The 18526-nt window shown below is 42.9% G+C and overlaps 2 long non-coding RNA genes across 2 annotated transcripts in view; both read left to right on the top strand.

The window, feature by feature from the left end:
- Positions 1–4248: 4248 nt before the first annotated feature.
- Positions 4249–18526, top strand: part of LOC128340868 (uncharacterized) — a 55662-nt gene continuing 41384 nt past the window's right edge. The window contains exon 1 of the long non-coding RNA XR_008314043.1: positions 4249–4550. This is a non-coding gene — a long non-coding RNA (uncharacterized LOC128340868). The remainder of the gene's footprint in view (positions 4551–18526) is intronic.
- Positions 4709–17344, top strand: LOC128340870 (uncharacterized). Its single transcript, XR_008314045.1, has 2 exons — positions 4709–4938; positions 16831–17344. It is a non-coding gene; the product is annotated as an uncharacterized LOC128340870 (long non-coding RNA).

The following is an 18526-nucleotide window of genomic DNA, read 5'->3' as shown; positions in this document are numbered from 1 at the left end:
CCAATTACAACAGGCAAGCACAAACAGGAGGAGATAAAAATCACACACAGAGAAAGCTGAGCAAGAGAGATTTAAATGCCAAACATGCCAAAAGCCTGCTGGTTTTTTTGTTTGTCTGTTTGTTTTTAAAATTTTGGGAGATCATCATGGAGAGTGGGGCAGATAGATTTGTCAGGGCAGTGTTCCACAGCCTGGGCTCAGCAACAGAATAGATTTTTTTAAAAATCATCATCACCATCACCTACCTTTCTTTCTTTCTTTCTTTCTTTATTTATTTCTTTCTTTCTTTATTTATTTATTTATTTATTTATTTATACACCATTTCTCGATAGAAAAAAATATCAAAGTTTGAGGGCCCCCTGTCCACTGCAGAGAAGGTTTCTGTCCACTGCATTTTAGAAGGTGGATGGATATACAGTAGACCCTCACAGCTAATCTCAGTAGATGAGAAGGATCATATGGAAGGGAAGAAGCAATCCCTGAAGCACTTTGGTCCTGAGCCATTTAAGACTTCAAAGGTAAGTATTTTCAGTTAAACCTCATAACAGAATGGCAGCCAGTGGAACTGTTATGAAAGTGAAGGCACATTCTCAAACCAACCAACCAACCAACCAAACAAACAAACAAAAAAACCTGACTCTAATTAGAACTTTAAGCACTGCATTTTGTACCACCTGAAATTTCAATACACATTTCAAAGGCAGACCCACACAGAGCATGTGTGACCATAACTAAGTCTGTCACGGAATAAAAAAAATCTACATATTATTCAAAGCCAAAGTTGTTGGATTTGAAATCAGAGTTCTCATAAAAATTAAATATTTTTGTTAAAACTCAAATTTTTGTGACAAAAAATTATGCTTTCCCCAGAGTATCAGCACATTTGTACTCCAATGAGAAACAGAATGCAATAGAGGGGGTGGGATCTATTTTTTAAAAAGCATCTTTAATGCTGCCATTTAAAATCCCAGAATCCGAAATGGCATATTATTTAGATCAGTATTTGAAGGTGATGCACACAATTTATTTATGTTTTAGCTGATGTAAACGTTCACTGTGAGGTACTTTCCTCATGGTACAAAGATGTAGCCTCTCTCTTTGCCACCTGAACTGAAATATCTTCAAGGCACAGCATCTGCAGCTGCTCAGGGAAAAAGGTTCCCAGTGAACACAGCTTCCTGAAGTTTACTGTGCCCCTGATACAAAAAAAAGGCACTTTTATGAGACAGGAGGATGGGAACAAATGGGAACTCTCTTTCATATCGGCAGTTACGTCATCTAAGTCCATCTGGAGCTGATCCTGGCCTCCAGTTTCATGACATACAAATAGTGAAGGGAAGGGAAGGAAAAAATAGGGACATAATTGAGTGGGGAGAGAGGGAGGGATGGCACAAATGAAGAGGCATTAAGCAGTTGGTTTTGTGAGAATTGTGTGTGTGTGTGTGTGTGTGTATAATCTGTGATTCTGCAAAGGCTTTGTCCAAGGTTGTAACCCATAAGTACAGTTTTGCTCCTATTACTACTACTATGAATACTTATCTAGCAATTTTCCAAGAAAAAAGAAATCTTTTTTCAAGATTTCCAACTGGTTTATTTATAAACACCATGAGATGGAGTTGAACAAATAATCAATTCTGTCTTTCAGTCACATTGTCTGTCTTGAACTGAATATGCACTTTCACCTATGCACCCTACTTCACAGGGTTGTTGTGAAGAGAAACCTAAGTATGGGCTTCCTGGAGGAAGAGCGGGATATAAAATGTAAAACAAACAAACAAACAAACAAACAAATGATGGCCTTCCCATGTTAGTGGTATGCACTGGATTAGAAATCAGGCTGCGTCAGTGCTTGAATTATATCAGGAAAGGTAGCGGGGTTTCACATGCTCTGACTCCCCCCAAATTTAGCCAGTGGTACTTCCTTGTAGCCTTCTAAAAACAGTAGGCAATCCCCCCTCTCAAAGTAAGGGGACTGAGCTCCCTCTGTCCTCTTTAATTCAAGCACACATTATAGGTCCATTATTAACAGAGCCTTTGTGACTGTTTGGTTGTGAAGTCTACCAAATAAAAAATTAAACCTGCTAGCTACAATTTAGTACCAAAAATTATTCCTGCTGACTTCAGTACATATCTTTGGTAACCACACTGGCAGTTTAGCCAGTGGCATAGTGATTAAAAGTCAGCATTTGCTGAGGAGAAAGCAGGGCTGCAAGGGACTGAAATGTTATGTGACTCAGTTAATCCAGTTTCATCTATTTTTTAAAACTTTTAAAAACTTTTTATATCCCGCTCTTCCTCCAAGGAGCCCAGAGTGGTGTACTACATACTTAAGTTTCTTCTCACAACAACTCTGTGAAGTAGTTTAGGCTGAGAGAGAAATGACTGGCCCACAGTCACCCAGCTAGTATCATGGCTGAATGGTGATTTGAACTCGGGTCTCCCCGGTCCTAGTCCAGCAGTCTAACCACTACACCACGCTGGCTCTAGACAGCTATGGGGTCGAGGGCCCACTTATTCAATATTTGTGTATCTTGCTTCTTCTATGGTTGTGGAATGGAATGGAATCTTTATTTCAGTCATTGATCAGATAAAAATACAACTTAATAGTTATGTAGTAACTTCCAGCAATCATTATTCTGCCAGTACTGTCTTACAAAACACTGTTTACAGTATAGCAATATATAGACACTCATGATTTTACCAATTGCTTCCTTACCCAGCTTGCAATGTACAAAATTTTGCCACTTTGGTAGAAACATTAATGTCAGACAAAAGGAGATTCATAAAAGCCCGATGGTCTACCTGGGAATCTAGACAAAATAGGTGACAAAAGTGCTAGTCGAATATTTCTATAAAACAAACAGTGAAGCAACGTATGATAAATTGTCTCAACTGCTCATGACTGACACGGGCATAACCACTGAGAGAAAGGAATACTGAGGAAGCGACCCTCTAAGACGGCTGAGGGCAATGCATATGGTTGTGATAATCCAATCATATTTAAAACCAAACAGCAGAACTTCAAAAACCCCATAGAGGAAGGCCTTCAGCACAGGAGTAGGGCACATACTTCGCATGCAGAGAGCACATTGTTTGCATGCTATCTCCAGTTTGGACTGACCAAGTCCCCCATCTTGAGCCCTGGAACCCGTGTTCACTGAGCAAAGAAACACCTTGTAAAGTGGTGGTTTCTCTTAAGTTTAGCAAGGGGACAGAAATTATCCCTATCCACCCTCAGCACACATCCTACCAGGGGCTGTTGCTGGGATTTACCTTATGTCTCTTTCTGAACTATGAGCCCTTTTGGGACAGGGAACCATCTTATTTATTTAATACTTCTTTGTCTACGTGAACCACCTTGAGAATTTTTGTGGGAAAGTGCCCCTTGGCCAGCCAACCCACTTGCTTTCCTAGGCTGCCCTGAGTCACTCCCCACCCACCCCAGGGTGCCCCTGAGATTCTCTTCTGCTGCCCAGATGCCCCATGCCCGTGATGGGTTGGCAATTAAAGAGCTGCCGCCACTGTCGCACTACCGGGGCAGTTGACCCGCATTCTGCTCCCTCTTCATGGTGACGGCCGGGATTTCGGACATCCTCACATAACTTTACCAACGTGCACGGCTCTGGTAGGAATGTCACTGCCAGTCAGTGCAGAGTAGACAATACTAAGTTAGATGATCAGTGGTCTGACTTGGTAGAAGGCAGCTTCATTTATCATACCCGCAGTGACTTCCAATTAGTCAATTGCATAATCAAGTAGGGAAACATTATAATATTTTCCCCCTGCTCATGAGACTGACAGCTCAGAACCCCACAAGCTACCTTGTGTGGATGCAACACACGTACAACAAATACGAATACGATGAATATTTATATACCGCTTTTCAACAAAAGGTTCCCAAAGCGGTTTACATAGACACAAATAATTAAATAAGATGGCTCCCTGTCTCCAAAGGGCTCAAAATCTAAAAAAAGAAACTAAGATAGACCCTAGCAACAGCCACTGGAGGGATGTTGTGCTGGGCGTGGATAGGGCCTGTTTCTCTCCCTCTGCTAAATAAAGAGAATTACCACTTAAAGGTGCCTCTTTGCTCAGTTAGCAGGAGACATAATTTGCTTTAAAATACATTGGGTATTTTACTAAAATACATTGGGTATTTTACATTGCAGCATCAGTGGGCTGGAGACCAATCCTATGCCTGTTTACTCGGAACAAAACCCCATTGCATCCAGTGGACAGTGGCGCTCTTAGGACTGGGCCACGGGGACCTGGCTCGGTCCTCCGCTGCCTGGGGGGGGGCCTCCAAACGCTTTCCCCTCCATGATGGCGCCAGTGGGCAGGGGCTGGCTCGGCTTGGCAGAGATCCTGGCTCCTGGCAGCTTCCTGGCTGCGCATATACCCCAGCCCCTCTCTCTGCCTTCCTGTCTCATGCTGCACGCTCTACGAGGAGGGAGGGAGTAGCAGCAGCTGCAATGCCAGTGAGACAAGGAGTGGAGGAGCGAGCGACCATGTAGAGAGCTTGGGAAGAAGGGGCCCTCAGGGACAGGCAGGTACTCTCCACCACAGCAGCACTGGCTGCCCACCGGGTTCTTTGAGATTTGCCCTGCAGAGGAAGCACAGATGCCCCTTGCTCTGGAAGTCCTGACTTTGATTCTTCCCGCCCTACCCTCGGGTTGGTGTTGAGAACTCTTGCTTTGTGTGTGAGTGTGTGGCTCCCTTGCTGTGTTGCTACACAGACCAGCTATGAAACGATCCCCAGCGAAATGTTTTCTGACCGCCCAGGCGTGGGGGTTTGCTTGAAGGCCAGCCTCTGAGAGGAGGGAGCTTGAAAGACACGGGTAGTAGTGCGAGGCCTTTGACTCCTGCAGCGCCTGTAGGAAGGACGGTTGATTTTTGGCTCCACTGCTCCCTCTCGGCTTTCTTTTTAGAAGCCCAATGGTGTGTCTTCTAAACAAGGGACAGATGATTTAAGGGTCCAGCAGCACGTTGTATTGCTTTTAAACAAATACTCTCTGCCCTCTCTCCCATCTGCGCTCTGCCCTCAGATTAAGTTTATGAATCGCCCCTCGGTATAAAAGTGACACTGATTACCTTCAAACTGTCACTGGGCCACCACCACCGCCAGTGAGTAACAGCAAGAACCCTGAGCCCAACAACCACCAGCGGAGTCAGTCAGTCAGCCATTAAACTGGCAACTAACTAACCCTAACCCCTGCTAATTGGGCAAAGAGGCACCTTTTTAACGTGGTGATTCTCTTTATTTAGCAGGGGGAGAGTAACTGGCCCTATCCACCCCCAGCACAGTACCTCCAGTGACTGTTGCTGGTGTGTGTCCTATGTTTCTTTTTAGAATGTGAGCCCTTTGGGGACAGGGAGCCATCTTATTTGTTTGTTATTTCTCTTTGTAAACCACCCTGAGCCATTTTTGGAGGGGCGGTATAGAAATTGAATTATTATTAATAATAATAATAATAATAATAATAATAATAATAATAATAATACTGTCTCCTTGCTGTGTGGCTGCCTGTGGGGTGGGGTCTTGGGTGGGTGGGGGGAGAGGAGGTCTGACTTGGCTGCCTGTGGGTTGGGGTCTTGGGTGAGGGGAGGGTTGGTTTGGCGCAGGGGAAACAATTTGACTGTGATCCATTCCCCCCCTTGACCCCTTGGCCTATGATTCTCTTCCAATGTGATGCTGCATGACTTTTTATTTTTATATATATTGATATGTTGCGTTTCTCCTGGAAAGCCCAGAATACATAGTTATTTTTATGCTCACAACAACCCTGTGAGGTAGGTTGGGCTGAGAGATAAGCTATTGGCTTATATGAAATCCAGTCCTCAAACCACGTAACACAAAGACTCCTAAGACTGCACTCAATGGGTGAGAGTCACCCATTGAGTTTCATGGCTAAAGGAGATTTGAACCTGGGTCTTCCCTTCCCAGTCCCAACACAAGGTATATCTAGAGGACTACAGTCTTAGGAGTCTTTGTATTATGTGGTATGAGGACTGGATTTCATTATTATCTTTTTGCAATGCCAGTGCTATTGTCCTTTTGCATATATTAAAAATGTACACATTTGCTCCTACTCCTCCTGTGGTCTGCTATTGTTGGGTTACCCTTTTTACTATGGCTTCCTTATTTTGGGGAGGGGGGCCTTTCCTCACCCACTGGTCTCCCATCCAAGGGACTGATTGAGTGCACACCTGCCAAGCGTAAGGAAACATTCTGAGAGCCTCAGTCTTGCCTGCTGTCCTCCCTTGTACCCAATTGTACCGTATTTTATTTTGTTGCTTTAAATTCCATGACTTCCCTACAAATTCCATGGCTTCCCTAACAATGCAATAGAAATAGATGTGGGGGAAATGTCTCAGTCTTCAACAATGGTTTGGGAAAGAAAATAACTGGGTCCATTTTTTTTGCACGGTTCTTGCTTGCTTGCTTGCTTGCTTGCTTTCATGTTTTCTTGCTCTTAAATTCTATATCCATTTTCATTTCTCCTTCCCTTCCCTGACCCTCCCCCCCCCTCCACCAAATTGGAAATAGTTTGGAGATGCTCACAGGTTGGGATGGCGGGCGGCTGCACTGGCTACAATTCAAATAAACAGAATTGGCCTTGCTGAAGTTTATGCCCTAGCCTGTGTGTTGGATTTTGGGGCTGTCTCCACGTCCTTTGAAAAATATGTTTCTCAGTATGTTGGGCACTCTCAAATGTTACACAAAAGTTAGAGGTTAAAAAAGTTAAAAATACTCAGAGGCATCCTGCCTTTCAGGCTGGAGGCAGAGGCGGATTAACGTAGTAGCAAATGTAGCATTTGCTACGGGCCCCGCGTTTTTGAGGGCCCCGCATGCCCGGCTTCCAACTGGGAATTAAAGTTAAAACTTTACCTGTTTTATTTGGTCCATATTAGATAAAATATCCCTTTTCTGCTAAATGTGCCTTTTAAGAGAATGCTCAGCACAACATCTGTCCAGTGGCTGTTGCTGGTGCCTACCACATTTTTCTTTTTAGAGTGTGAGCCCTTTGGAGACAGAGAAGCATCTATCCCCTGTTTATTTTTCTATGTAAACCACTTTGAGAATTTTGATCGAAAATCGGTATATAAATGTTCACTTGTTGTAGTAAGTGTGAGTTTGTGGCTTGGTCTCTCATACTCCAAAATATAGCGAATGAAAAAAATTGAATTACTTTACTATGCAAGTAAATAATTTACGTTTTAATATTTATGTGCATTTTTTTAAAAAAAATTTAGGTCCCCTTTATAACATATGCTACAGGCCCCGCACTGACTTAATCCGGCCCTGGCTGGAGGTGGCCTATAGCCCTCCGACTAGTAGCCGATGATAGACCTCTCCTCCATGAAGTTATCCAAACCGCTCTTAAAGCCATCCAGGTTATTGGCAGAGAATTCCACAAGCTGATTATACATTGTGTGAAAAAGTACTTCTGTTCGTTGGTCCTAGATTTCCTGGCGATCAGTTTCATGAGATGACCCCTGGTTCTAGTGTTATGGGAGAGGGAGAAGAATTTCTCTCTGTCCACTTTCTCCACACCATGCATGATTTTGTAGACCTCTATCATGTCTCCTCACAGACCAGTCTTCTTTTTTCTAAACTAAATAGCCCCAGGTGTTGTAGCCTTGCCTCATAAGAAAGGTGCTCTAGGCCCCTGATCATCTTGGTTGCCCTCTTCTGCACCTTTTCCAGTTCTACAATGTCCTTTTTTAGATGTGGTGACCAGAATTGTACGCAGTATTTCAGGTGTGGCCGCACCATAGTTTTGTATAAGGGTATTATAATATTAGCAGTTTTATTTTCAACCCCCTTCCTAATGATCCCTAGCATGGAATTGGCCTTTTTCACAGCTGCGGCACATTGCGTGGAACTTTCAATGAGATGTCCTCCATGACCCCAAGATCCCTCTCCTGTCAGTCACCGACAGCTCAGATCCCATCAGCGTATACTTGAAGTTGGGGTTTTTTGTCTCAATGTGCATCACTTTACACTTGCCAGCTAGGAATGTGCGAACCAGCTTGACGCCGAACTGGTTCAGTTCAACGGTTCAGGGTCGAGCCGAACCATCCCCTGTTTGGTCCAACCTCGGACTGAACACCCCCCAACTGTTCAGGGACTTGTGAGTGTTTTTTTGTTTTTTTAAACTGGAAAAAAAATTTTTTTAAAGTCACTTATCCCCTCCAGGTGAGTTATTGGAGGCGGTGGGGTGTGTGTGTCTGCGGAGGTTCCCTATCTCCCCGCCAGCCTCAATGCAGCCTGAACCAGCCCGTTCAGTCGGCTCTTCAGCCTGTTCGGGCCTTCCCCCTTGGTGCGGTGGCCATTTTGGAGGCCGCCGCACCTGTGCAATTGGCCTCTGAGAGGCCTCCAGGCCTTGCGAACCCCCCGGACCGAACCAAACTGGGGGGTTCAAGGGGGTACCGGACCGAACTGGCCCAGTCTGGTTTGAGTCTGGTCCAGACTCCAGCCAAACCGGGCCAGCCAGTTCTGTGCACAACCCTATTGCCAACATTGAACCGCATTTGCCATATTGTTGCCCACTCACTCAGTTTGGAGAGATCCTTTTGGAACTCCTAACAATCTGTTTTGGATTTCACTACCTGAAAGAGTTTGGTATCATCTTTGGAGTTTGGAGCCTGCGTGGTGTAGCGGTTGGAGTGCTGGACAAGGATTGGGAGATCCGAGTTCAAATTCCCATTCAGCCATGATACTAGCTGGGTGACTGTGGGCCAGTCACTTCTCTCTCAGCCTAACCTACCTCACAGGGTTGTTGTGAGACTAAACTCAAGTGTGTAGTACACCGCTCTGGGCTCCTTGGAGGAAGTACGGGATATAAATGTAAAAATAAATAAATAAATAAATAAATAATCAATCAATCTGCAAATTTGGCCACCTCGCTGCTTACCCCTACTTCTAGATCATTTATGAATAAATTACAAAGCACCGGTCCCAGTACAGATCCCTAGGGGACCCCATTTTTTACTTCTCTCCATTGTGAAAGCTCTCCATTTATACCTGCCCTCTGTTCCCTGTCTTTCAACCACACATGTACTTGTCCCCTTATCCCATGACTGCTAAGTTTCCTCAGGAGTCTTTGATGAGGAACTTTGATGAAAGCTTTTTGGAAGTCCAGGTATACTATGTCAACTGGAACACCTTGGTCCACACACTTGTTGACACTCTCAAAGAACTCCAAAAGGTTTGTGAGGCAAGATTTCCCTTTGCAGAAGCCATGCTGGTTGTCTGCCAGCAGGGCCTGTTCTTCTATGAGCTTTACAATTTTATCCTTGAGGATACTTTCCATCAATTTGCCTGGAATGGACATTAAGCTAACCGGCTTGTAATTTCCAGGATTGCCCCTGGATCCCTTTTTGAAAATTAGTGTTACATTTGCTACTTTCCAGTTCTCTGGTACAGAGCCTGATTGCAGGGATAAGTTATATATTTTAGCAAGGAGGTCGGCAATTTCACATTTGAGTTCTTTGAGGACTCTTGGATGGATACCATCCAGCACTGGCAATTTGCTAGTTTTCAGTTTTTCCAGACAGTTTAGAACATCATCTTTTGTCACTTCTATCTGACTCAGTTCTTTAGCTTCCATCCCCGAAAAGCCTGGTTCAGGAACAGGTATATGCTCACTATCCTCTGCTGTGAAGATGGATGCAAAGAACTCATTTAGCTTCTCTGCAACTTCCATTTCCTCCTTAGTAATCCCTTTCACTCCCTCATTGTCTAATGGTCCAACCGCCTCCCTGGCAGGTTTCCTGCTTCTGATGTATTTAAATAAATTTTTGTTATTCCCCTTGATGCTTCTAGCTAAATGTTCCTCAAACTCTCTTTTCGCCTCCCTTATTGTCACTGTGCATTTCTTTGCAAGAGTTTGTGTTCCTTTCTGTTCTACTCGTTTGGACAGGCTTTCCAATTTCAGAAAGAAGTCTTCTTCCCTTTTATGGCTTCCTTGACGGTACCTGTTAGCCATGCTGGTATCCTCCTAGACTTAGTGGTACCTTTCCTCCTTTTGAGTATACAATCTAACTGGGCTTCTAGTATTGTGGTTTTGAGTAAACTCCATGCACTCTGGAGTGAAGTGACTCTCCTGATTTTCCCTTTCAGCTTTCTTTTCACCATACTTCTCATTTTGGAGAGATTTCCTCTTATGAAATTCAAAATGTCTGTGTTAGACTTCCTTGGTGATTCTCTCCCCACATGTATGCTGAATTTGATGGCACTGTAGTCACTGTTCCCTAATGGGTTGATGACACTGACATCACACACCAGGTCCTGGGTGCCACTCAGAATTAAGTCCAAGGTCGCCTTCTCTCTGGTTGGTTCCAAGACCAACTGTTCTAGGGCACAGTCATTCAGTGTATCTAGAAATCTGACCTCTCTGTCATTACCTGACTGTGAATTTACCCAGTCTTTGTGTGGGTAATTGAAGTCACTCATTATTACAGCCCTGCCTTTCCTCGACACCTCCCTGATTGGTTCTGAAAGTTGTATCTTTTGGTATGTGTTGGCTGATTATGTATTTCTGAGGTTCTCTAATGCACCACCCTCCATTTCCCATTACTGAGGCAAAGGAAATTTGTTTTGTGAAAGCTGCAGTGATGCTAGACTAGTGGCAGGAGTGTTCATGCAAAAGTTGGTATCTGTAGTTTAGAGTTCTGTTATCTTCCACATGCCTTTAGTAGGGATGAATAGTTTCTAGAAATGATTTGTGACCGTTTGTATCTGTTAGAACTAATTCTAGTTCTGGTGGGGGGCTCCAGAGGCCTTTAGGCGATGATGGTTAACTTGTGGGTGGGGCCTCCAAAGGGTGGCCTCCAAAGGCCTTTAGGTCCAGGCTCCAAAATCTCCTAGGTGTGCCCCTGCCAGTGCAGCTCATTCCCAGGTATATAAGACTGCAGCAATAGATTTGTGAACCTAGAGATCCTTTGCGGCAGGAGAAATAATCTTTGAAACAATAAAGGCATTGCACAGGAAAAAGGGGAGGAGCTTCCCAGTATATCATTGGGTCAAAACATGACACTGCTAAAAGGACCCAGTGTTTCATGATAGAAACCAACAGCAAATGTGCGAAGCCTGTGACGCCTCAAAAGCGATAGTCACTGTGCCTTATTTGGTTTCATTGGCTGTTAAAAGATCATCTTGATGGATAGAAATTCTGTCTTTTCTTTAAGTTTACTTCCTTGGCATTTCTTAATGTCATACACACACAAATATATATATATATATATATATATTCATGAAGAAATGACCTGTCTTAAAAAGGTTTAATGATACCTAGGAAGCAGTCATCTGCTGCTTTGCGCTGACAGATTCAGCTGCCTAGAGGAGTTTGGTTATTGGAATGATTGATCACTTCTGCTGCACGCCATATGTTGGATGGTATTAGTCAGAACAGCACTATCTGTTTTGTTATATTGGATGCCCTTTATTTGGGGTCTTATGCAACTGTTCCACATGAGCATTATATATTCTGCAATAATGCATCACATGCTTTGCAGGAGTACTGAGCACAGGTGTGGGCAAAATAATACACAAAATGGTAAAATGCTTTGCTCAGTGCCACATAGTGTATTCCAGACCAAACCAAAGATGGCTGTAATCTTTCAGCAGTCTGGTAAGTCAATGGGATAGCACTTGAGTAAAAACCAAAAATGTAATGGTGGATGTTGAGGAGAGTAATGTCACACACATGTCCACACATGTCACACATGTCTGTCCACACCAGCCCTCCACACATGTCAACCGGGGAGCTGCACCAGCTTAACATGTCCACACCAGCCCTCCACACATGTCCACACATGTAGACCGGGTAGACCAGTCCACCCTCCGGATAGGCCAGTCCGCCCTCCACACATGTCCGCACCAGCCCTCCACACATGTCACTTGGTTCATCTACACCTGATGATGAAATACTTGATGAATGGAAGCTGAGAGTGTGAACAGACTTCCTTGAAAGGGATTGTGTGTGAGTAGATAAAAATCAGGAAAACAGGAAGTTGCCTTATACTGAGTCCAATTGTTGGGCCATCTAGCTCAGTATTGCCTACGCTGACTGGCAGTGGCTCTTCCAGGTTTCAGGCAGGAGTCACCCTCAGCCCTATCTTAGAGATACTAGGAGGGAATTTGGAACCTTCTGTATGCAAAACGGATGCTCTGCCACTGAGGTGGATTCTGTTCATGATGAGACATCACCCATTCAAATCATGATTCACATGTTCAGAACCTAATAACTGTGGTGTGTGTGTGTGTGTGTGTGTGTGTGTGTGTGTGTGTGTGTGTGAGAGAGAGAGAGAGAGAGAGAGAGATCAGCCCCAAGTATAAGGAAATCAAGTGATGTACAAGCAAGTGTTAACCAGCCCTAGGTAAGTGGTAGTGGGGTGTGTGAACAGGCTCCACTGACAAGTATTATATTTGAAATAGCATAATGTGAAGTGATATGTGCTGTATGAAAGTTCGGACTGTGAGGTTCTCAGATCTGTGGTGGTTCATCCACACGTGCATTGATTGTTACAGTCATCAAGTGATTAATATGCATATGGGAAACAGCCCCAAGTAGTTTGATAGTGCTAGCTTTGGTGCCAAAATCGATTTTCACTGCTCTTCCACTGTTGCTTTCTGTGAAATTTCATATCATGGAAGCTTACATGATTTGGGTTTTTATAATTAACTTTTACAAGATTAAACAAGAAGGAACGGGAGAGGATGATTCAAAAGCCAAATGTGTTAAACTAGATGATTGGGAAACAATAAATTAAAGCCCTCATGTAAAGCTGACTATTATTTAGGTGCAGTATATTTATGTCAGTGGTTTTTAGTCTTGTTGCCCTTTTTGTTGGAGGAGAGACTGTGGGAGTGGAGGAGTAATGGTTGACTTGAACTTTAAAATAATCTTCCCAATACAGGAGATGTTGCGATGCGCAGTTGACATCCAGTGTTAACAGCTTTGTCCCTGAAATGTTATTTTGCTTTTCCACTTTCCCTTCAGACATAATAAATAAAGCTACAAGCATCACTAAACTACCCTGAGTCTGAACTGGCAGCCAGCTATTTGGAATAGTATCCATACTTGCCATTCTGCCACCCCAGCCCATCACCGAAAATGGGAGGAACCTTCTACAGTTGTTGATACAATCCAGGTCATTCAGTCAGATTAAAATCAGTGGTAGCATTTTAAGTAAATTTAGTGAAGACAGATTACATCTGTCAAAGAAGAATGATCTAGTGAAAGTTGATACTCTCAGGTTCCATAGATTTCAGTAGGAGTCGGGGTGCTTCTGAGATGCCGCCCCATTCAAGTTCTCCCACTGCACTAAAGTTCCAAATTAACCAGTCTTGTTTCTGAAGTAGACTCAATGTATTATGAATTCTTCATTGTTCTGGGTTTTTTTTGTGTTTCTGAACTTGTACCAAGCATTGTGTGTGCATGCATGCATTGTGTTGAGCATGCATGCATGCATGCACAAAAAAGCCAACTTGATGTGATTGTTTTACTAACACACATACGTGATGCACATATTGTTGTATCCAGGTTCATTTTGTCTGTGCATCAGTACAACACTGTACAAAAATAATCCTGAAATCATATATGATCAGATTGCATTGTTGTTGTGTTTTTGCAGTACAAGTGGACCTTGTTATCTGCGGATTCCACATCCACGGATTCACATATCCATGGTCAGGAAAAAGACACCTTGCCTTGGCATACATGGGAAAAAATGTGCCACCCTTGCCTATCTGCAGGTCGGAGGTGGTTGGAAATGACCTCTGCAGTTATTTCCAGCCACCATTTTTTTTTTGACAGAGCCAAAAAATGGCTCCCATCTTTGTAAAAAAAAACCCAGGAAACCCCCCACTGATTTCCAGCCAATTTTTGGCCAATTTGGGGGCACAATACCACTCAGGGGGAGCAGCAGAGCATGGTAAGAAGCCCTCCCCCATTTTCATCTGATTTTTGTCAATTTTTGACCGACCGGGAACCTGACATCCACACTCCCATAGGTTCAATGACTCAATGTTCATGTTTTCCATATCTGCAGCTGCAGCCTGGAATGGAACCCGCATGAATATTGAGGTTCTTCTGTACATTAACAATGTGCACATGTGCATTAGTAATGTAGAAACAGGGAAAATATAAATGTGAACTGCAGAAACTAAAAGCTGCAGCAAACTGTGCATGTTTCAATTCCAGGATTAATGTTAAACATTTTCCTAATAAAACTGAAAGTTGGGAGGAGTGGAACTCATGGCTGAATAAACCCATGGAACAATAAACGAACTGAATGGGGAAAACACAGTTATCCCAAAATAAGGGAGATCTAGGTCTGTATTTAACTAAGTGTATTCTTAAAACCAATTACTGTCATCCAGAGCCATGGCATGTTTGTGGCACAAGTGCAAGAGGATTTGCAGAATTGTGCTATTGTGCAATAGCATCCGGTGCAACAGTTCCCATTAAAACCCTATCCACCTCCAGCACAGTACCTCCAGTGACTGTGGCTGGTGTCTATCTTGTGTTTCTTTTTAGATCGTGAGCCCTTTGGGGTTAGGGATCCATCTTATTTGTTTATTATTTCTCTGTGTAAACTGCCCTGAGCCATTTTTTGAAGGGTAATATAGAAACTGAATGAATGAATGAATGTATAAAAACAAAAGAGGCTTTGCATTTGTACAACTGTTGCATAAGAACTAGCATGCATTCTTGTGGTAGTGTGACATTAGTCTGGAGCACAGGCTGCAAGTGTTCCATTGCTCAGGATGTCAGCCCATGAGTGTTAACTTTGGCTGAATTATATGCTTCATTTTAAATCACGTTTCTCTCTTTTTCCTCTTTTTGAGGACCCATTTCCCTTTTATACCCCACACTATTTACTTATGACACATTTGCCATTCAACTGCTTATTTGCATAAGAGTACTTATATAAATTCCCACATTAATTTTGACTAAGTGGATTATTTCTTTTTAATGCTGCTTGTGCCATTTTGAACTTCAAAAATGGGTCTGGTGGCAGAAGCTTTAGGTTCATAAAACCTTTTTGCTTTTCTGTTTATCTAGCTTAATTTATATGTTTGTTTTCCCCACTAAGAGCTATGCATGAGTCAGCAAGGCAGTCCATGTGCAGAGTTGGAGGCCCTCTGCCTGCTATGAAAGGGGAGGGAGCTGCATATATTGTCAGAGCTCCATCTACTATAGCTGACTTTGAGAGCCTGTGCATGTGCAGGGCCCTGGATTACATGCCACGTGTGTTTGCTACCTTCTCTACTTAGGGAAAAATAGGTTGTGTGAGTTCCTATTGTTAGGGTGAACAGATGCAATAAAAGGACAGGGCCCTGGTAACTTTAATTATTTTACAGAAGAGGGAATTTTAGCAGGTGCAATCTTACTCCTCCCTGCATCACAATCTATCAAAAATGCTCCCTTCTACACAACTATACTGTGGTTAGAGTGTTGATGACACCTTCACTGCTTCTAGCATTGACCTTTAAAATCCTAAAATCCTACGACTTGAGTCCAGGCATCCCTCCATGTGACAAAAGATTCTCAGATGGGGTACTGCTTTATTTGCCAAGATGTTCATCAAGAGCTTTTTCTGAAGTGGTACCCTACGTTTTAGACTCCTTATCCAGGTAAACCAACTCATTGCTGCCTTCTAGCAAAATGGCACTGGCAAGGACGACCGCCCTGATCTGGCAAGGGAGATCTCTGCACAGAAGCAGCCTTCTCTAAATGAAGCAGATAGGAATGCAAATGTACATCTTATGGTGTATCAATATTTGTATCATGATGTTCATCAAAAGTGATGCTTCATGATGCTTCTCGGCCTTTTGGCTAAGATCAAGTGCAAAGTCCAGACCCTTTCGAACTGGCATCTTTCAGTATGGATGGGGGTGCCCAGCTATATCTGTGGTCCCTGGTTGTTACACACTAACAGTTGCCTGGAACCAAAGTTGGATCAGGGCCCTTCTTATTTAGGAGCACCTTTGACTTGTGGGAAGCTTGAGTTTAGTTTCTGTTGCTTCTTTGGCAAGTCCTAAGAATGTAAGAAGAGTCTTGCTGGATTAGGCCTAAGGCCTATCCTGTCCAGCACCCTGTTTCCCCCAGTGGCCAACCAGATGCCTTGGGAAGCCACACAACCAGGAGGTGAAGGCATACCTCCTCTCCTGCCTCTCATTGCTCCCTGCAACTGGTATTCAGAAGCGTCCTGCCTCTGAACATGGAGATAGTCTATAGCCAACAGGACTAGTATCCATTGATAGACTTTTCCATTGTGTGTCTGTGGATTCCTACTGGTTATTTGTTATTCTTAACAATATTGAAATGTGTATATTGTGGTTTTATAACAGGGTTTTCTAATTGAGTTTTTACTTTGAAACACTAGATACAGGATAGATATTTTAGGCATACATGCATTGGCTGATATTCTGCACAGTATTCCGTGGTCATTGCTAGCATCGTGGGAGCTGCTGCATTAAAAGAAGCGTTTGCGCAATTGCACAGAGTGTTCTTGTGCAACTCTATGAACACATTTTTTTACTAGCACACAGCAACTTCTGAGGTGCTAACAATGCCTGTGGGACACTGCGCAAAATGTCAGCCAGAATTTTAGAATGAGTAAGAGTATAGGAACCTCATGTGCATTTTCTACATTCTTACTTTTATGTGCGATTTGTTCATCAGAGGTGGCAGGTGCTTCTCGGGCCCCTTTTGGAATGTGTCTGTGGGTATGAACCATTGAAAGAAGACAGTTCATTTTCAGATGAATCCATTCTCTCTCTCCCCTCCCCCTACCCACATGTTGTTTTTTTTAAAGCTTAATCAAGTTGCATTTGACAAGAGTGATGAAAAACATACAGCAACAAGGTCACCTAATGCCAATCAGGCTGGGACTTGAACCCAGGTTACTGTCTTTGAACTGCAGCCTATGTTTTTGGATTTACACAGGTGAAAATGTTGACCTAGAAGAATATGGAACAAACTACTACAGCTTTAAGCTATGGAGGAGTTTTGTTTTTTTTTAAGGAAGGAAAAAACAGGGAAGGAGAAGAAGCCGAAACAAAGGCAAGCAGATGGCTAAAGATGAAGGTCACATCAGATTGAGAAGTTTGTCAAAATGTGATGACATAGGTAATCTGTAAACTGTTATTGCACCTAGCTGGAGGTGCTGAAAAACATTTTGAAATTACAAAAAACACTGGAGTCACCAGCGCACAGGCAGGAATGATAGCCTGGAGTGGTTCTGCTCTATGGATGAATGCCAGATGTGCAAAGCGACATATCTGGAATTAATGATATTAAACATGCTTTTCTTTTATGCTCAATAATAACTCTATTATGATTGATACAAACCGCAGACACTTTATCTAGTACAAATGGAATCGTCTGTCATTGACTATATTAAATCATCAATTTCTGCATGATGAGGATCGTTTAGGGTAACTAATCATCTGTCTCGTTCTGAAGTCTTTAAGGCTGATCAGATAACGTTTTGAATACTGCCTGAGCAGCCATGACAATCTAACCCTTCCATGTAAGGATTGAGAGGGGCCCATTATGCCGTCAAAGCCTGTGGAAATATCACAGCTCTTTCTCTACATAATACCCTGCTGTAAATAAATCACTCTCCACCGCAAACTTTATTGATCACAAGCACTTCCATGCTTGTGTCTAGTGAAGTCTCTACAGAATAAAATGCTGCTTTATATTTTGTCTTGTCAAAATATTAAACGGCTCTGTCAAGCGAAGTCAGGCTAGCAGCTATGGTGTAATTCTGCTGTAGTCCTTCTCATTCCCTCTTCCTATCTCAGCTGCCAAGCTTACAAAGCAGGGTGGGTTTTTTTCCCCCCCATAAACTTTCCAATTATAGTCTCGTAAGATTATGAAGCCTTAAGATAAAGTGTCCTAATTTAGAGAAGTGGAGTACTGAACTACTAGGCGAGCAGCTGTTAGATAAAACATTTCGCACAAGGAGAGGGGGGGAAAAAAGATAACCTGGCTTATTTATATACACAACATTAATGGGTAAAGGAAGATAGCCTAAAAATATCTCTCTTATTTTTCCGGGGCAAGGTATGGGAGAAACAGTTGAATTAATTTGCGTACAAAATGTTTATTATTCACAGATAAAAGCATGATTTAGAATGAACCAAAGGATGACACTCCTTCCTTAACCTTTAGTATTACATGTGCATTTGCCTAAATAGCAATTTTTAAAACCTTAACAGCAAAATACTTTTTTTTAAAAAAAGGCATAATCCAGCCATTTTATTCTGGTTTGCTTCTCTTATTTGTTCTCATTTATGCCTGTAGAGCCAAATGCCACCATAGTTTACTTGTGCTTTTTGCCATAAACCCAGGATAGGTGGTGAGTGGATACTTGCACCTTTCATAAGTTCTGATCATACATTAATGGCCAAGTATTCTAATGGAGAGACATGAAACTACCTTGCTTGTGTATTCCCTGAAGACACAACAAATGGAGTCAGTCCATATGCTCTGATAATATATAT

Source organism: Hemicordylus capensis, chromosome 1 (assembly GCF_027244095.1).
Source record: "Hemicordylus capensis ecotype Gifberg chromosome 1, rHemCap1.1.pri, whole genome shotgun sequence".
Classification (NCBI taxonomy): domain Eukaryota; kingdom Metazoa; phylum Chordata; class Lepidosauria; order Squamata; family Cordylidae; genus Hemicordylus; species Hemicordylus capensis.
This window is presented reverse-complemented; position numbering and strand designations above follow the sequence as displayed.